General features: G+C 44.4%; 1 protein-coding gene across 1 annotated transcript in view; it reads left to right on the top strand.

Moving 5' to 3' along the window:
• ACER3 (alkaline ceramidase 3) overlaps positions 1-21,479 on the top strand; it is a 435,473-nt gene that overhangs the window by 411,407 nt on the left and 2,587 nt on the right. The gene's annotated exons all lie outside the window — the stretch shown is intronic.

Below are 21,479 nucleotides of genomic sequence, written 5' to 3'. Positions count from 1 at the left end.
CAGACGACAAGAGGGCGGAGGCCCTAGAGATCTTGCAGGAAGGAGAAGTGGCGTCAGACCACGCCATCACGATAGCGACAGACATCGCTGACACTGGATTTCGCCGGTTGGGCAACGGCGTGTGCCTTAGACGGCATGGATGGCTCAAGGCAACTGACTTCCGTCAGGACATGCAGACCAGAGTCTTGGACATGCCGTTCGACACGGGAGCAACCTGTTTGGGAAAACAGTGGACGATTCCCTACAAGCCATCAAGACGGACACAGAGACGGCCCGGGCTCTTGGTGTTCTCCAACAACGACGGCCGCCCTTTCGGAGCGGCGGAGGCAAGCAGGGTGCCTTCAAAGGTTCCGGCGGCGGATTTTCCACCTATCGTCAAGCGGCCCGTTCGTCGTCACAGGAAGCCTACAGGGTACAAAGCAAGTCGGGCGGACCCCGCCGTCGTCGCCAAGGAGGACAAGGCGGCAAAGCCTTGTCGAAGCAGGACTGAACCGGCCGTGGGGTCGGGCCCCCACCGAAGCACCCCGGTGGGAGGCCGGCAGGCGAGCTTCGTCAGCGTGTGGGAGTCCATCTCTACCGACCGTTGGGTGCTGGACGCCCTGGCCCAGGGTCATGCGCTCGAATTTCTGAAGAAGTGCCCGCGTGTCCCCCCCTGGGCCAGGAAAGGAACATCACATCCCTCAACTTCTCTTGGAGGTAAAGGCGATGCTCAAGAAAGGCGAGGACGCGGCCAGTTCAGAGCCCTTCCCTTCGGATTGAGGTCGGCACCCAGGGTGTTCACCAAGTGCCTCGCACCGGTGGCGGCGCGGCTGCGCCTGGAGGGGATCCACGTCTACCCCTACCTGGACGACTGGCTCATCCGAGCAAAGACAAAGGAACTCGCCGCGGAGCACACGGCGAGGACCGTCCAACTACTCACGGACCTGGGATTCTCCATAAACTACGCCAAGTCCCACCTGGTGCCCGCTCAAGACGCACTGTTTCTGGGAGCGAAGCTCGACACAGTGGCGCTTTTGGCCTCTCCGTCGGAGGAAAGGACGAGGGCCATCTTGGGCAAGGTGCAGCGGATGCTGGTTGCGGACGCGGCCAGGGTGAGGTCATTCAAGTCCCTCCTAGGAATGATGTCTTCTTGCATTTATCTCATCCGCCTGTGCAGGCTTCGGATGCGCCCGTTACAGGAGTTCCTGGACGCTCGCTGGATCCAGACGACGGGCAGCTTCGAGGACAGGATCACACTCGACGAGAGCTTCCGACGAGCGATCCGGTGGTGGGGCACCCGCACGCATCTGACGGCGGGCATGGACTTCCAGACCCCGGGCCACCAGAAGACAGTGACCACGGATGCCTCCCTGGAAGGGTGGGGAGCGCACACTAAAAATCTGCACGCGAGGGGCCTTTGGCTGCCGACGGAGAAGTCCCTCCATATCAACGTCCTGGAACTCCGTGCAGTGTTTTGGGCCCTCAGGTCCTTTCTTCCGTCCCTCAAGGGCAAGGTGGTGAGGATCTTCACCGACAACACCACCACCATGTTGTACATCAGGAAGCAGGGCGGTACCAGATCCCCAGCCCTGTCCAAGGAGGGTCAGGATCTGTGGCATTGGGCCGTCGCCCAAGGGATGTTTCTGGTGCCGTTTCATCTGACAGGGATAAAAAACACCTTCGCCGACTCGCTCAGCAGGGAGCTGCACTCGTGCCACGAGTGGGAACTACGACAGGATCTAGTGGACCGCCTCTTCCGACGGTGGGGCACACCCCAGATCGATCTGTTCGCGACGGCGACAAACTCCAAGTGCCGGAGGTTCGCCATCAGGTTTCCCCAGCCGAGGAGCTTGGGCGATGCTTTCTCGTTCCCCTGGGAGGGCCTGTTCCTATATGCGTTCCCTCCATTGCCACTGCTGATCCGGCTCATCAACCAGCTCAAGAGGTCACGGTGCAGAATGATCCTCGTCGCACCTGCGTGGCCAAGGCAGATATGGTTCCCGGACCTTCTGGACTTGTCAGCGTCCCCGTCAATCAAGCTGCCAGTGGACGCGGATCTTCTCTCCAGGGAAGGAGGCGCCATCCTCCATCACGACCCGAAGTCGCTGAACTTGCAGGGTTGGCTCCTGCAGCGTTAGAGTTTGGAGGTTACGACATACCGGCCGACTGCAGAGAGGTTCTTGCAAAGGCCAGGGCGTCCTCAACTCTTAAATGCTACTGAGACAAATGGAAGAGGTTCTCTGTCTGGTGCCACGCACAGAAGATTAACCCTCTACGGATTACAGCTCCTCAAGTACTGCCGTACCTGCTGACGCTGGCCAAGGCTGGGCTGGCGCACGCTTCCATCAAGATTCATCTTGCTGCGATCTCCCGATACACCAGAACCACGGGACGGACGTCTTTGTGGTCTCATCGTCTGGTGAAAGAATTCATGAAGGGACTGTTCAGATCGTTCCCGCCGGTGAAGGCCCCGGCCCCGGTGTGGGAGCTCAACGTGGTGCTGACAAAGCTCATGGGACCTCCGTTCGAGCCTCTGCACTCAGCTCCGTTGAAGTTCTTGTCGTGGAAAACAGCGTTTCTTGTGGCCATCACCTCCGCACGACCGGTGGGAGAGATCCAGGCCCTTTCCTGCAAGCCCCCGTACTTGACTTTTCACGACACAAGGGTAGTGCTCAGGACGCACCCCTCCTTCATGCCCAAGGTGCCGTCGGACTTCCACCTCAACGAACCCTTGGTGTTGCCTGTTTTCTTCCCGTCGCCTTCGTCGCCGGCTGAAAGGACTTTGCACTCGCTGGATGTGGCTAGAGCGCTGAAGTTCTACGTGGACCGCACGAAGAGTTTTTGAAAGACGTCACAACTTTTTGTGAACTTTGGACCTGTCAATCAGGGGAAGGCTCTCTCGAAGGCTTCCATTTCCAGATGGCTCTCCGGCTGTATCATGTACTGTCATCGGTTGGCAAACCGACCGCTGCCTGGCCGTCCGAGAGCCCATTCCACCAGAGCGATCGCAGCTACCACGGCGTTCCTATCTGGTGTGCCCTTGCTGGGCATCTGCAGGGCTGCTACGTGGAGGTCGACGCACACCTTCACGAAATTCTACTGCGTCGATCGGGATTCCAGGGAGGAATCCAGGGTCGGCCAAGCAGTGCTGTGCAACTTGTTCGCCTAAGGTGAGCCTGGTGAGGAGGTAAGAATTGCTTAATGTTGAGTTTTGGATGTAATGCTTAATGTTGAGCCTTTGCCACCTCCCGTGGTTGTGCATGTGCGTACTGCTATGTATTCTTTATTCATGAGCATGTGAATCCATGCCAGACCCATGCGGGAGAAGGAAAAAGTTACTTACCTGTAACTGTTGTTCTCTAGCATGGGTCTGGCATGGATTCACATGCGAACCCTTCCGCCTACCCCTCTGCGGCTCGTCACTTGGTCATACTGCCACTTCACGTGCTACCAAATCTGAAAATGGCTGCCAGAGGCGGGGCTTAGGGAGATGGCAGTCATTGGCTGTGGTCAGTATGACGCAGAGATCAGTGATTGGTTACTACTACGAAAGACAGATCAGAAACGAAACTGATACTGATTTTTCTTTACCGAGGATTCCCAGCCTGACGACGGGGAATATTCATGAGCATGTGAATCCATGCCAGACCCATGCTGGAGAACAACAGTTACAGGTAAGTAACTTGTTCCTTACATGGTAAATGATAATGATGTATTATTTATATAGCGCCTTAATCCAAAGCACTTTACAGAGCACATATTTACATACAATATCACCAAACCGAAATTGGTTGCAAGGAGTGTTGTATTCTGTTTCCACTACCTGCATGAATGCTGTGATGTCAGTACAGAATGTGACGTGAGTGGGTGGAATGCTTATGGTTGTCAAAGAGTTCCAACCCAGGGAGTTGGTGAAATGTAGCCTGGAGCCTGGATGGTGGGAGCCAGTGGGCTCTCCCCATAAGGCTTTTATTCCTTTGATTATTAATACTGAAGAAACGTGATTTACCTTGTAACTTAAATTCCTAAAGGCATACTGCGTCCTCAAGAATCTACTTCATCACACTCTTGGCTTTGTAGATGCTTGTTTTAACCTCAAATCAGTACATGGGAAAATGTACCCAAAAAAGTATCCCAAGACAGTTTAAAATCAGGCTACCTCCACATTTTGTTCCATAAAGTCTGTGTTTTATGTAACACAATTGTGTATGATCCACTGGTATGGAATCTAGCCAAATGCATTGTGTCCACCATTTGCCCGCATGAAATGCAGTCAAAGGTATGACCTTTTGCTGTGCACACAGATTTGTGCAATTGATGCTCTAACCCACTGTAGTGCATAATAATTATATTGATGATCCAAACTACTATTCCCAGAATACAAACGGATGTCTGTAAAGCCGAACTGGGTCAAGATTGGCCAGTTTGTTGATCTGATGGGCAATCTCCATCTATTTAATCTACATAATTAGGTGCTTTAGAGTAGTGTAAAATAAACCCACTTATATGTTAAGTACTCTTCAAAATGAGAAAAATAAACTAAACAAATCGGAGTTTAATGCTCAGTTGTACAGTATACCTTTTTATATGTTGTCTACATGCATACAGCAAGTATATAGATTTAGGTAGTGCTAATAAGGAAGTGTGGATGCTGTGGACACTGAATGCTCTTATTTGCTGCCGCCATCATTGATTGAACTTGCTGAATATATATTTGTTCACCTCCTGCTCCCCTTTTTTTCCTCTATCGTCTTAGTTAACCATCCCTGGAGGAGTGGCTGCAATTTTTAGACCCATCCCCAAGATCTCAGAATTTCTGTTCTTCACCAAAGTTAGCTTTGAACATCTACTTGTCCAGCTCAGCACCTCCACAGTACCCAGTGTCAGCAATAGTCTTCTTTCTCCCTCCTGGGTATGCAAGACTCTTCCTCAGTGACATCTCGACTATATTTGCTTCTCAGCCACCTCCATCCTCACTGTCAGTGATTTTAAACTTTTGACAGATGACCCATCCAAATCCAACCCAAAAGAATGTATGGGCTTACTTGACTCCACTGTCCTCATTAAATCACTTGTGCACACCAAAGGTTTGAGAAACCTGAAGGTGTCTCCCTGACTAGTCCCTGGGGGATCTGTCATCCAGCTGGCCAGGACACGGCCATTGCTATTGGATCCAGTTCCTGGGGGTGGACCAGTGTGGGTTGATCACCTGGTCCTCGGGGAGCGGAAGTGGGGCACCGAGTGAGACACGATATCCCCTTCCTTCTAACACCTTTTCTCCATCCTGCCCTGTGGGATATTCTGAAGCTCTACCAACCCCTTTTCCAACACAAACACTTTCTTACACTGTAACAGAAAACAGACTTACACGAGAGCAGTGTACCTGACATGTCCCATCACAATGGTCAGGCAGAGTCAGGCAATTGACAATAACCACACACACCTGACGTCCATTTACCTTCCCCAGATGGATAAAAGGCGGAGCACGAGAGCACATTTCGAGCAAGGCCGAAAGCACAAGGAGACAGATACACCAAACCGGCAGTTTAAACTGAGGATAATGGCAGCAAGACCTGAAAGAACGACGAAGGGGGAACTGCCCTTGCTTTTTTCAACTCCGACCCGCAAAGCCTCAGAAAAGGGAATTACAAGACTGGAATGTGCAGCTGATGTTTGGAGTGACCGATGTCAACGGTGCACAGGGGCCTCCCGCATTGATAACACAGGCGGGGAGGCACGCTGGCTACCGTGGTACCATCCTTGACTCCAAAAGCAAGCCAAGCCAGCAGACCCGACACAATCGGTGAGTTGGAGGAAGCCGATAACGAAACGAATAATATTGAGCCCAATGTTGCAAGCGGCAACATTAGATGAACTAAAGAACTTGAACAAAGAACTTGTGTGTGTTTGAACATTTGGGGGAAGCCCAGAGAAGGGCCAGCTGCAGAATGGTCTAGTGCTGCCGGGGTGCTCATTCGAAGGACTCTCGCTGGCCCTTTTGCGTTGAAACTGCAAGCACCAGAAGGCCCTAGAAAAGGGCAGCATGAGATGTCGGAGTGGTCCTACAACGGTCAGATCAAATCCCTTGTATAGTGTCTCTGACCCATTGCCAAGAGAAAGCTAAGGGAAGTGAATCCTGCATCGTGAGAACGTAAAGTGAACTGTGTATTTGGCAAACATTAAACCCAATTTGAGGTATTCCTTTGAGTTAGGGTGAAGAGTAATACACATGTGAACACTATGAAGACAAATGTGAACCCGGCCAAGGGTTGTCTGCAGTGGGAAGTTGCAAGCTGCATTTGAAAGGCCATAGTGAACCCGACGGAGGGAGGAGGCCCAAGTTGCAAGAAGGATCCGAGCCTGGCAGAGGGAGATCCAAGGGTTGAAGAGCAATCGCCCAAGGTACAAGATTATCGAAGGAACGTTTGGTTTGTTTGTTGTTTTGATACATCAGGCCTTCTAAGGAAAGAGGCTTTGCAGAGATGAGACTTGGCATTTTAAGGTTCCAATATCGTTTAACTGGAATTGTGAGCCTCATGCCGGAGAGGCCCAGGAGTGAGATATGCTCAGAAGTCCCCCCTTCCCCCATGCTAGAAAACATAGGGAATGGAGACCCAGACATACCATCCTGATTTATCATTTTGTGATTACTTCACCAGAAAAGAAAGAAAATTGTCCCACACTCTTTTTGTAATTTAGTGGTAAGGATTGGCAATAGTTTTTTCTTTAGTATAGGCCCTTTTTATTTGACAAGACGCCACTAGGTTTGCCTTATTGTTATTTGATGGACGTAGCTTGCTCCCAGCTTAGATTTAGGTTTAGATTAGGCATTTCACACCCCTTATAAAGTTCAATAAACACCCTTGAACTGTGATCACTTGTTTCTGTCTTTATTGTTGCCACCATGAGTCCCTTACAAAGGTCACAGCCTAGACCTCATCATCGGCCACAGTACTCAGTTATCAAGACTCAGCAGATACCCTCCCATCAGGACTTACCAATTTCTCAAATCACTAAGCATCATCCTCCCCAGTTCCCACAACTCCAACATACCCATCAGGGTACTTCACTACATTCTGATCCAAAAACAAATGTTCGCAACAAAGCTCAGATATACTCTTGGACTCCCACTCCTCAACCTTCATAATGATTCACCAACATCAAACTCTTGATTAAGCCAAAATCCCAAACATTGCATATCATTGATACCAAGTCGCCTCTTAAAACTGCGAACTCCATGATGCTACAGTCCGCTGGTTCAATCAAGACTTCACAAGCAGTAATATCCAGTTGAGAAAACTAGAGACCAAATGGTGTAAAACCCATCTCAGCAAAATATTCGCAAATGTAAACAAGGTCGAAAACTTAGTTCAAAGCAATTTTTCAATGCAAAAAAATCCTTTCTCGCTCAAAATAGTTATCTCCATCAACAAACCCAAGGAGCTTTTCCACGCTATGTCAACAAACTGAAATCTCTTGATCTGCATTCAAAGCAAGATTCCACATTCACAGGATCTGTACAACAATCTAAATTCTATCTTCTGCAGCAGAGTAGCCAAAATCGTCTAGAAGGGCTCTGCATACTGCTCAAACAACCCCAACTCTAACCCTGGCTTTAAGCATAACCAAGCACCTGTATTCTCCTGCAGAAGCCTACTCCCTGAAGATATCCTACCACTAATTAAAAGGCTCACACCAGCCAGAGATTCCAACATCATCTGTCAATGAACCCTAGCTGCTAAATGCGCTGACATTCTAGCAAATCTTGGAACCGAATACATCAGCTTCTCCTTATATCAAAAATCAATCCCAAATATGCTGGAAGAATTACTGCTCCTGTTGCTTAACTGTTTTTTTTTTCTTTCAAAAACAATTTATTAATTTTCACAAAAAACATAAATAACAGTAGTAAAAGTAACAATGTCTCACATTAATCAGAAAGAATAAAATTTACAGAATAACAAAAGCATCATAAATAGTTCAGACCAATAAATGACCAACCCTAGTGAAACACAATCAGCAAAGTTACAGGAATACATAAAAGACAACACAAACTCAGAAGACAACACAAAGAACACCACAAATGGGAAGAAGAAAAGAAGAGAAAAAAAAATGAAAGGGGGGGGGGAACCCCACCAACCTTACCACAAATACTATAGCTATCAAAGCAACCCAATCTTCACATCAATCATAAAGAGCCATAAACGCACCCCATAGCTTCATGTAATTCTCTTCCTTATCCTTATTACGAAATTAAACCTTATCATATTGTACCAAAATATGCAATTCCGTCAGCCAATCATCAATATTAGGTTTTTTCCTCGTTTTCCAAATCCTGAGCATAAACTTAATCGCTATCATTATGGCACTAGCAATCCAGCAAGAATGTCTCCTAGCAATTCCACCCCTATATTTACGGGAAAGTAGAATTATATTTACTGCCGATCGCTGCAAAACAATACCAAAAATCAAATCAATCCTATCGATTACTGCCATCTAAAACACCTGCACTCTCGGGCAATCCCACAGTAAATGCAACAAAGTATCCCTATCAACATTACAACACCAACACAAATCATTAGGCCGTAGCCCCAATTTAAACATCTTAACTGGCGTCCAATACAACCTCCCAACAACTTTCTGTCGAATTAAACGTGAACCCATATCAGGTCCCAAATTCAAATTAACCTTCAGAATATTTCTCCAATCTTCTTCAGAAATTTCATCCTGAACATCATCCGACCAAATTTCTCTCAATCTAGACCATGCAACTTGGAGTTTCTCATCAATAGGCATGAATTGCATATAAGTACGTACACCGTAATCCTGACCCTCTAACAATTTACTAATCTCTGTTTTTTTCCCAATAGAACCATCAGCCATTTCCATCCTACTATTTATCATAGTCACTAAAGACAAGTACCTATTCCTTTCACTCTGCCTCAAACTGTACCTATCCTGTAATTCCACAAAGCTCAACAACCCCATCCATCACATCCGCCAGTCTCAGGATTCCTTTATTTATCCAACTAATCCATGTCAAACATTTATTCTCAATCTGCAATGCTTCATTATGCCATATAGAAGCATCAGGACTGAAAACATAACTCAGTCCATTATCTCAAAACCACGCCCCCATCACCTATCTAGTTGCCACTATTGGAATTAACTTCAATCTCTTAATTGGTAATTTATCCATACTGTATACGTTCCCCAGGTCAAATGGAGCGCAAATTTCCCTTTCCATGCGCAACCAAGTTAGTTCATTTGCATTCCAGTCTCTAAAGTAATATGAGCTTTTTTTTAAGTAAAAAGGCTTTGTAATATTTTATTAAATCAGGGAATCCAAATCCCCCATCCTCAACCTTTGTAGCAGCATGTATTCTGGACCCTGAGGTCTTTTCCCAGGACCCCACAAAAAAGAAGAAAAACGTTTTTCAATTTTTAATAACTGTTTTTTATATAACAACAACGGGATGGACTGGAGAACATATAAGATCTTTGGTAAAAGGACCATTTTAATCGCATTTATCTTTGCCCACAGATTCAATGTCAATCTCTCCCATCTCTTAATCAATAATGGCATATTTGCGGTTACCAAGTCCAAATTAAATTGCAGCAATTTCTTCAAATCTCCAATAATATGAATCCCTAAATATTTAACACCCCCTGGTGACCACTTACAATTCCACGAACGCAAAACATTACAATCACATTGGCTAGACAAAGGAAAGACCTCAGTTTTATCCAAATTCACCTTTTCCTGATAAATCACCCACTTCCTGAAACATTGTTTTTATTAAATCCCCACATACTTCAGGATTAGACAGCATAAAAAGCATCATCAGCATACGATAAAACTTTAACTTCAACTTTCCCAACCACAATTCCTGTAATAATCTCACATTGTCTAATATAAGTAGCAAGCGGTTCTAACGCCAAATCAAACAAAAAAGGTGACAACGGACAGCCTTGTCGCATGCCCCTCAATAACTGAAATGAATCCGAAACTACCCCATTAACCAATACTCGGGCCCTAACATCTCTATGAACACACTCTACCATTTTCATAAAGATTGGCCAAATCCCATTTTCATCAGTGTATTCCAGAAACCTCCAGTTAACCCTATCAACGGCTTTTTCAGCATCAACAAACCCAATGACTTCATTCGAGTCCTTTCCAAAACGCTCACCAACCACATTTAACACAGTTCTGATATTGTCATAGCCATACCTCCTTGGAATGAAACCCACCTGAGACTCATCAATCACATCTCCCACACATAACCTTAACCTGTTGGCCCAAATTTTAGTGAACATTTTAAGGTCTACATTCAACATTGGCATAGGTCTGTAATTTCCACACTTGGTATGATCCTTATTAGGTTTCGGGATCACAACAATCAATGCTTCTTTCATTGATTCACACAGCATTCCCGATGCGATAAATTCATTATAAAGTCCACACAAAATTGGTGCCAATTGAACATCAAATTTTTTATAAAATTCCGAGACTATACCATCCGGACCCGCCGATTTTCCATCTTTCATTTGCGATATGGCCATGCTAACTTCAGCAACCTCCATTGCAGAGTCAAGTAAAGCCTGCTTCTCTAGAGCCAGTTTAGAGAGTGAAATTTTCTCAAAAAACGTTTCTAATCTATCAACAGTAGGATCACTGTCCTCCCTATACAGTGATTCATAAAAATCTTTGAAATATTCACAGATGTCTCTATTCCTATGTAAAGTATTGCCCCCATCAGTTTGAATAAAAGAAACACAGCTATCAGTCACCAAGCCCCTAAGCTTATAAGCCAATAATTTCCCATTCCAATCACCAGATTCCCAAAACTTTGTTTTGAATAAAACATACTTTTACTTGGCAATTTTGGTATATGAGTCCACAATTCTGCTTCTAATTTATGCAATTTCAGCTTCTTTTGACCTAAATCATCATTAGCACAACCCTTCTGCAAGTCCTTGATCTCCGCCTCCACATTTCTAATCAGTTCCTGATTATTCTTCTTTGCATGGGCAGTCCTACTTATCAGTTCTCCCCTTAATATACTGCCTTAAAACAATCCCAAACAGACCTAATACCAGCCAAACCTATATTTTCCTCAAACTAATGGCCAATAAATGCATCTAAGCCCTCAGTAACCAAGTTATCCTTTAGTGCGTTAGCTTGCATTCTACATCTCCTTGTTTTGGCACCTACATTGTCCAAAATTAACTGCAGATCCAATAAAGCATGATCAGAGTAAACCCATTTCCAGTATATTCGTGGACACTGTCTAACTACTCAAGGTATCACTAATAAAGAAATAATCAATTCTGTAGTATTTGTCATGAACAGGTGAATAAAAGGAGAATTCTTCTTCATCGTGATGAAGTTCCCTCCATATATCTATACGTTTGTATTTAAACACAAACGCCTTCAATTCCTCAATAATCTTCTCATTGTAATATCTACATTCCGATTTTCGATCCAACCTACTATTCATTAACTGTAATGCAGCCCTCTGGTAGCGTGCAAGAGACATTGGCAGGGCTACAAGGTACAAACACACAGCAATGTTCTCTAGTACACAGTGGGAAATTGTACTATGTTAAAAACCAGAAGACAAAAACTACCTCATGGAACCGGTCACTGGGGAAAATCTGTATGAAATCTAGGCATTAGTAGCACTCCATTTTCGAAAGAAAAAGGCGTTTTGTACTGCTTATTGCTGGCCATAGGAACTGTGCCATGAGACACAACAGTCATACCTTTCTTGTGAACAGTGCTTTACTTCCTGGGAGTAGGTGCACACCTATTAAGTCTGCAAATCCCAGAATGCAAATGGTGTTGGTTGAAAAGCTAGGGGTGACTTATTCATTGCCATTGTGGAGCTCGGATTGTTGCTTGAAGTATTTCTTCATTGGTGGTTTGGAAGTTTGGCAAAGTAAGATTTGCCAATATATTTAGAATGCTGTAAATATGAGGGCAATAACGCCCAGGTAAGCAGTAAACCTTGTACAAGATGTCTGCATGCATAGCACATTTAGCAAGGAGCTCCAGGCACGAATAATGATGTGTTTATATAGCGCCTTAATCCAAAGCGCTAATAAGTGTGGATGATTGATATTTCACAAGCAGTTAACCTGATGTTCCTAAGTTGCTGTCTCTGTCCTTCACTCAACTCTGGATATCCTACCAGACTAATAATCCATATATATTTTTTATGAACATATAACCCAAATTCTCAGTGAAAGAGGAAGGAAGACATTTTATAGGCATATTAAGTGTTGGCTAGGGATGCTAAACATGCAGTCGGATGTGCTGAACAAATGGCACCGGCCAGTGGAAAATACCACTATTATGTGCAGGAAGGTAGCATCAGCATGGTCCTTCACAGCTGTGCATGCATGATCAGTACTGCGCCATTACACAGTAGCAAGCAGCATGTCGTCAAATGATCTCTGGAGGATTTTGAAGTTTGAAGTTGTTGTAGGATAATACTTAAAAAATCGAATGGTGAAGTAAATACCCTATCCTTTGGCTTTTCAAATAGTGGGTACATATTTTGATGTGTCAAATTGGAAGAATCTTTAAATGTGTAAACACTCGTTTTGCATTACAGCTACCTTATCAAGACTTCCATTGGTAGGTAGTAGTACAGTGCCTGGGTTCCAAAAGCAGGTTTCTAGTACTAATTTTCACTTGGTTCTGATGATTCTTCAAGATGCACAATTTAGGAAGTCAGGCACTGTGCTTCTACTTATCCAAGAAAGTTGTGCCAAAGCACTTGCCGCACGAAGCATCGGCATTCCTAATTTGACATACTCAAAGCTGGATTCTGCCAGTAGTAAAATAAGCATTCCCCGCCGGATCGGGGTGTTATTGGCTGGGGCCCGAGTTAAAGACCTGAGCATAGCAAAGGCTTTTAACCAGGTTCCCCAGGCTAATAACATCTGATCTGGTATGCAGAGATGGTGTGAATGCAACTGGCACCACAGGTTGCCAATCGCGTAACCCGGGTGCTGAGAGCATTGTATTTTGTTTGAATTAACGGGACGTCTCGCAGTGTCCCATTCGTTCAAACAAAATACTTCAGCAAAATGGCTGCCACACAGCTGGAAGACTAGGCACCCTATGGATCCCCTCTTCCATTTCCATGGCAGCCAGTGCAGACAGTAGGAGGAGGCAGCAGAAGCAGTGGCAGGTGCCACCACCATAGAAATCAGGTAAGTAGGGGCTGATTAAAACTGGAAGGGCGGGAGGAGGGAAGATGGCAGGGTGGGGAAGCAGCCATTGGTTTCCTCGAAACGTGGCCTTCGATCGTTAGTTTGTCTGTTTTCCTAGCAACCTGATTGGTTGCTGCCACCGACCCGGGTGCTAAAATAAAATATGTACCACTGTTTGAAAAGACATATGAAAGATGAAGTAATCGGTTAAGAATTGTAGTCCCAAGCCGCAGTACCAATTTCTACTTCATGGAATAGCAGCACTGGACCATGACGGAAATATATGTGTGGTCAGTGAACACACTATGCAAGTGTCTTAACATTAAGGACTTTTCCTTAGGTGTTGTAAGTGGTATCATTGTAGGCTGCTTCTTCTGGTTATTTTTTTTTGAGTGGGTGGATAAAAGGCATTGCCGTTAGCATGCACATGGCCATGCACTGGTTATCGAAATAGCCAAACGCATACAGGTTGTATGTCCATCCACACACTACATCTTCTCCATTTCATTTTCTCCCATGCCATTAGTTTGGTCTCAGAGGTAGTACTAAAACACCACCTCTGTGCCAAAACCAAAATTTTGAAAAGTGAAATACTTTAATTCAGTGGTTAAGCTACTCAGGTTTCCGGTGAAAGAGATGCTTTTAAAGAAGGCTGTAGAACATGGAGACCTAAGATGGATTGAAAAGCACAAAATCATGCTTTTCAATGGTTATGGCAGGGAAATTGCGACTCGGAGGAAACCTTTTATGGTTTATCCTGCCATTTTCAAAAACTAATGTGGAAGGTGTTACCTATTCCTTTATGGACCACAAGAAGGCTATGAACTTTATACGTTCTTATCAGCAGGGGAGAGAAGAGTGACAAACTCACAGGAAATCGAGAAACTGACACTTTATTAGCTTAACTGTTCCGAATAGATCTAATTTCTAAATTGATTGCTAATTGTTTCAAGTTTTTATCCATTTTTTTTATAAAAGAAATGGTTTCGGTTACGTTCATCAAATTTGTTGAAAAATGTCAGTTATTTTAAAAAAAGGACTCAGAGTTGAAACACATCACGTCACCCTTTAGGTCCTCTTCTCTAATGTTAAGTTCGTGGCCGCAATACCTGGATGCAACTCTGTCTGAATTTGATGTCCGTCATGGCCTCCGGGAGACATCTGCTGTATAGAGCTGAAATGCTGATGTCGAGGTACGCGTGCATTTGATATCGCGCGTTGAGCCCTAACCCAAGTATCCAATCCGAGGGGTAGTTTGAGTGGAAACATTCTAATACACCAGCAGCGCTAGGTAGAAGGTTTTGGCCTTATCTGATTGCAATGCATATAAACATCACAGGCTTGCAATCACCTACATGAATGTGTGTGAACCTAATATTCTGGCAAAACTGTGACACACCCGACAATAGTCATAAATGGCGCCGTTCAACTTGCTCCGTTAGGCTGCACGACATGTTTAGGATGTCTCGATTGCTCAGAAAGGGGCAGAGAAATTAAAAAATAAGCTGCGAATGTCTGAGGTACGCCGTTATCGAATACTTTGTGAGATTTTTTAACTGTTATTTTCTCAGTTGAGCGCTTCTGTTGATAGTATTCCACCTATATTGCATTTATCTTAATGTGAACCTCTCACAGCCTGCAGCTTGTATAAACCACTTGCACCAAAAGATGTTAACATGGCACCTGAATGTGGTATGGAGATATGGAGTTCTGAATTGGGTTCTGATCTTTCAGAGGGTGAATGGAATCGTACTTGCACAGGCCCCTTCATATATAAAATAGATTTCAATCTGAGATGTACTCCGCGACGGGTTTTACATTGTATCGATTGGTCCCCTTCAAAGCTGAAACGGTGCAGAATTGTGCTAGATGATACTTGTTGGAATTGTAAATCTGATGTCGGAATGGGTTTACATATGTTCTGGACATGCACTGAAAATGACTGGCTTTTGGGATGCTGTCCTTCAACGGATGGGTCTTGTGCTGGATGTTTCACTCCCACGTACCCCCATGATATGTGTACTGGACTGTTCCCTGTAGATCTTCGAGTGTCTGCTGATGTACTGTCTTGGGCATGTAGAGCGTTGATTGATAGCAAAGAAACAAATATTAAAATGTTGGAAGAGTGATGCCAGACCTTCTATTGATGATTGGTTGCATGACCTTTATATTCTTTTAAGTCGGGAAAATGTAACGGGTAAATAGGATGCTATGTGGAGTGTTTTAATTACCTATATTTGTGATGGGGGGGTTTCTTCCTTTCTTTTGTTCTTCTTTCTTCCTTCTCCCTCTCTTCCTCCCTCAATCTTTGACCTTGCTCTTGACCTCAACTATTACTTTTACTTTGTTTTACTTCTTCTCTTCTGATACAGACATCCTTGAAAGAAAAAGGGGAATGGGAGAGAGGGGTTAGGGGGTGGAGAGGAGGAGTGAGGGTGGTATTGGGACAAAGGAGGTAAGGGGGAAAGGAGAGGAAGCGGGGATGGGACGAAGATGAGATAAAGAGGAAAAGAACAGAAAAATGGTGGGGATCAAAAATGTTAGACTCAAAATAAAGGGGAGAGGGAATAAAACGGGGGAGGAGGGCTGGAGAAAAGGAGGGGGAGGGGTGAAAAGGAAGGGGGAAGACAATTTGAGATGCAACATTGTTCTATTGTTAATATTGTATTATTTATTTTTCCGTTGTATTTGTTTCCCCATGAAAATGTTAATAAAAAGATATTTTTTTAAAAAGAAATCAAGTGGCTGTAGGCACACTTCGTTAAGAAGATTCTGTCACACCAAATCCTGCTCAATTGAACCCATTATCTATCAGATACGTGAAGGCATTAATGGCTGTTCTAAATCACCTTATTGGGATAGGAAATTAGATGAGCATCAGCTGAATGGCTCCAAAGTAACCTATTGCCTTTTTGACTGCTATTTATGCAGACATAAATGGCGTTTTTTCTTATTTAAATCCTATTATTTTGACACTGATTTAGACGATGCTACAAAGTTTCTACCGGTCATGGTGTTGTATATCGATCCACCCACATTGCCCAGAAACTAGTGCCAAACCAGCATGTACTTTAATACCAATCAAAATGTTGATTTAAAAGTGGACAGAATGTGATAGTTTTGTAGGATATGCTGGTTTCCCCACGTTTAGTAAAATTGTAAAATTGTATTATGTGTTAGTGAGTTTTAGGCCAAGCTTTAGGTTACTAGTGGCACAAGAACTGCCGTATCCACATCCATTTTATATTTTTCAAAACACTTTGCAATGTTTTCCACACACATTCATTTGAAATATTAAACATTAAAGGGTTCTTTTCGTCCTTTAGTTCCTTTTATTTTATACATTTTTAATGTTTACTATACTTACACCGTAGCTTTAGTTATTTGTACATTTTTGTTTTTAGTCGTTTTTCCGATTATTTTATTGTAGACGGTTAAAATATCTGCTGTAAAAATATGCACTAGCCCAAACCTAGGCGTACACATTATAAATGCACAGTTTTTAGGCGTATACATAGAACGCCTCATCCATGGTTTTGGGGGAATATGATGGCCCCTTGCATTTTCACAGGCAACGTTTTTTTTCTGTGGATCAGACCTAACTTTCTTAATTGTGCCTGTATTACTGCTATATGTGCAACGAGGCTAATTCAGAAAACTGATTCAATATTCTAGTTAGTGAGAGAAAATGTAGAGATTGATCCCGTTTGACAAGACTTATTGAGCTAAAGGGTGTCTTCAACTTTAGGCCTCTGAGTAATCATTGGTGTCGACTAGGTGGGAAAATAAATGGCTTGAGAAGGCCTAGTGCTTTCATCTTTCGGCTTATCTTGGGAATCCTTGATCACACTGTTGCATAAACTCTCTAGTAGGTGACTTTACAACAGAAGATAAAGACTTCTGGTGATGAAACAACAAAATGATTACAGTGAAGAAGTAGGACTAAGCAAGAGTTTTTTTTTTCCTCCGCTGGAAACTGAAACCTGTGATGCCATAACTCATTCTTCTAGCAAAACCTGCATTTTCATCCACAATCTTGAGTCGGTTGCCAGACATTTCGTCGAAAAAAATTTGTCGACAGGACATTTGGTCGAAACCATTTGGTCGAAAACCCAAATGGTCAAATTTTTTATTTTTTTTCTTTTCACTATTTTTTTTTTTGGGGGGGGGGTCTTCAACCCCCTTTTTTTCTAAAAAAACACTTTTTTCCCTAAACTACAACCTAAAAAATATATATATAATTTAAAAAGAAATTTCAACCATTTGGTTTTCGACCAAATTACGTCGACCAAATGACTTTTGACGAAATGTCTGGACACCTCTTGAGTCCACCTATTTTCAATGGATCCAGTCTACCACCTTGTCCAGGATCTATGTGCCTCGGAGTCTAAGCAACCTTATTCGCCATTGCAGTTTGTGGGAGAGCCTGACCATGTACGTCTAGGCAAACAGCGTGTTTAGAGCGTTGCACTCCTGCCACATTAACAATATCCCTTCTGGCAATGATCAGGATGATAAAGAATTCCTTGGAGAACCCCCTACCACCCTGCTTGATTTCTTGAAAGACCTGCAAACGTCCCGATCTAAGGAGGCATGTTTGGCTTTTATTCCAGCTCTCGTTCGCTCCACCCTTCAAGACCCCGGCAAAAATGAGTGATCATTTGGACCCCAAATAGACTAGTCATCCGCCCAAAATATTTTATAACTTAAATTCAGCCCGCAACTAGATCCCTTTTATTTTCTAAAACAAGGATGCAATAAAAAATGTCCAACAACACAAGAATGAATGCGTTCAAACAAACATCATAGGTAAAAAAGGAAGCGTGCCCAAAAAGTAACAAGGAATGAAGTATGATATAGAGAGATAACGGCACAAATCAATACATGAAATATAGAAACCAGTGAGCATTTACTACACAGTGGTCTGCAGACATCTTAGAGTAACAGCCCAAGGAGCTGCCCCTTTTCCTACTGCAATGCAAGAAGAAAAGGTTAAGCCAATAATATATTGCATGGAGTCAACCCAGAATCACAGCTATTGTTTCTATAAGATATGCAACCTGCCCCAGCAGTAGCTTTCTGAAGTGGAGATAATGGCCAGATACAGCTTTATTTTGCAAAAGAAATAGTACATTTATATATTTTTAAAAAAAATTAATGCAGGCACTTAATATTCCACTTTCTTAGATGTTCCTAAAATGCAGCACTCTAATCATTTTGTGGCTGATTGCACTGACTATTGTCTTGTTGATGGTCTAGACGCTCCTTGAAGCATATGTGCAAGACATGATTTATGGGTATAGTAAATATTATGCTGTGTCCATATCATGCACTCACAAATTTTTGCAATGCGGCAAATTCTTTCTTAAATCCTGCGATCTGGCTGCTTCGCAAGTGAGTGCACCTAATCAGACCTTTCCACTGTTCTGATGAGCTTTTCTGGGATATTTGGTTTTGCAAGTGTATAACATGCTGGTAAGAAACCACTGCCTGGTTGCTTCAGACCCCCATCAGCCTGACTGAGCACCCAGAAAGGCAAAAACTATAGTGAGGTTTCAGAACATTCAGGAAGATGCAGATAACCCATAGCACATGGTGCATGAAAGTGTTCTGGGGGGTGGGGGGGTTTCGATCTTTGGGCATACACTGAAGATTCCTCTTTTAGAAAGTCTTTTCTAAATTTGGTGGCCCAGCTGCGGCTCAAGTTTAGTAACCTAATAATAGTGGGGGATTTTAACTTAAAAGTGATATGAAAGATTTTGATTTAAATTGGCTTGTGGTTGGCCCTACCCACTCTTTGGGCAACACACTAACACTGCCCACATCAGCCTTAGTCTATTCAGCTCTCCAACTGGTTTGGTCCGATCATTTGGCGATTACCTTCTGCTTAAGGGTTGATGTTCTGCCCCCAGTCCACTTCAAGCGTAGAATTCAGAAGCCGAGCAGGTGGTCTGTTGACCTAGCTACTGTGTCTGTCTATAATATCTAGATGTCGAACTTTGCAGGTGGTGGACCTCGTGTCTCTGGCACCAGTGTTCACTGAGACAGTTACTCTTTTGCTCCTGTCAGACTGTCCAGTCAGCGCCCTCGGCAATCTGAACCATGGTTTGATGATGCCTTAAAACCTTTGCACCTTAAATCGCAGCAGGCTGAACGTCAATGGAGAAGTTCCTATCTTCAGTCTGACCGGTTCCTCCTGCGCCGTGCCTCAACGTCAGTTCTGCTTCTACAGCCGCTAAGAGGCTGTTATATTCGGGCAGGGTGGAGGCTGCTCTTAATCAGCCCAGAGAGCTATTTGAGCTTGTACGCTGGCTATCATCCCCTGCACCTGCCTTGGCTGGGTTTGTGCTGACATAGGAACTCTGTGACTCCCTCTCTTTTCTTTTCTGAGAAAATTGCAGATATTCGAAATCCTATTGCACCTTTGCATGCTGAGCTTGAGAGGGGCCTCTCGATTACAACTGAACATTCTTTTTTGAGGGAGTGGTCCACTTTCCATGTGTTTTCAGCAGAGGATATCACTATAGCCACGTCCAGACTTAAATTTTCATCGGCCTTAAATTCAATTCCATTGGCGGTGTGCAAGGACATTATGTTGACCATCGCTACCTGTGTAGCCCAAGGTATTAATCATTCATGTTAGTCGGGGACCATCCCCTCACTTCTGAAACATGCGCTGGTGACTCCCCTTCTGAAGAAACCTTCGCTGGACTCTGCTTGTCCTGCCAATTATCGTCCTATTTCATTGATTCCTTCTTTTATAAAGCTTTTAGAATCTTAAATCTCTCCCTATCTTTGTTGTTTTCTTGAATCTTCTTCCTTCTTTGACCATTTCAGTCTGGTTTCCGACCCGTTCGGGGCATGGAGAGCATGCTTGTCTCAGTGGTGGATGACTTGCTTGTTTGCCTGATTAGGGTGGTGTGGGGGGCATTGATTCTGTTAGATCTATCAGCGTTCGATACTGTCCACCACCCATCGTGCTTGATCGCCTGGCCGGGGCAGGGATATCTGTACAAGTCCTATCCTAGTTTTTTGCTTTTCTTGGTGATTACACACAAACTGTCTCTCTCCCACTTCAATCAGGCTCTGTTTCCTTGACTTGTGGAGGCCCGCAGGGTTTTGCCTCGTTCCTTATGTTATTTAATGTTTACATTCAGAAATTGGTTGAGCTCATCCACTCCCACGGCCTCCAGATTATTCTGCGGCTTGACCTTTCCCATCCTGATCCAGCGTCTCGGCTGCAGAGTTGCCTGGAGGACGTGGAAGATGGATGTGCCGCAATTGCCTTAAGTTGAATAGGGACCAGACCGAGATCCTGGTGGTGGGCCCCTCCACGATGTCTTCCCCCTGTACTTCCGCTTTTTGGCTCTCCTACCTTGGTTGTTGTCCCATCCCAGTACCCGTGGTGAATGACCTGGGGGTAAAAACGTCCTCCTCACGGTCTCTGGATGCCCATGTGACCTCTGTTTGCCAGTCTGGACATTATAAGTTCAGAGCCCTACGTAGGGTGATGGGGTTTCTTCTCTTGCTGTTCCATGCACTGGTGGTGGCTACACTGGTGCTGAGCGTATTGGACTATTGCAATTTGCTATATTTAGCTCAGCCATTATATTTGATCTGCTGCCTGCAAATACTGCAGAATGCGGCAGCTAGATTGATGGTAGGGACCCCTATCATATGTCCATCTCCCCTGCCTTAAGGCATCTTTACGGGCTCCCTGTGGCCCCAGGGGGTGCACTTTAAGTCCACGTGCATCGTTCATCGAGCCTTCTTTGGCCGGGGTACAGAGTACCTGCAGTGTAAGTTTCGCCCTTACGTCCCCAATCTGCCAATTTGCTCCCTCGAGTCATACACGATCTTCATTCCACGTGTGCGCCTTTCTCGATTTTGGGGGGCGTGCCTTCTCTGTCGCTGCAGCAGGATGTTGGAATTCTCTTCCATTTCGCCTTTGGCCACAGCACACTATTTAGCTTTTCGCCGGATGTTAAAAACGTTTATTTTTATCTAGAGGGTTGATAAAGGGCTGAGCTGTTGAGTGTGCCCTGCGCAGCTCCAAGATGCCTTCGGGTGAACGTGTGCTTTATAAATTCATATAAAATAACAAAACATTTTGTAAGTCTCCCCCGATTTACCAAGATTATTAGACAATGACAGATGCCAAAAGCCACGATTATGCAAGATTTGCACTGTTTTACATGTGGAGACTCACATGAGCATTGGGGTTTGCACCTGGTTCGTATAGTCTAAAACGGAAGCCAATCTGGAGATGCCTT

Source organism: Ambystoma mexicanum, chromosome 7q (genome assembly GCF_040938575.1).
Source record: "Ambystoma mexicanum isolate Mex_15411 chromosome 7q, UKY_AmexF1_1, whole genome shotgun sequence".
Taxonomy (NCBI): Eukaryota; Metazoa; Chordata; class Amphibia; order Caudata; family Ambystomatidae; genus Ambystoma; species Ambystoma mexicanum.
Note: the sequence above shows the minus strand (reverse complement) of the source record. Positions and strands in the feature narration are given on the sequence as shown.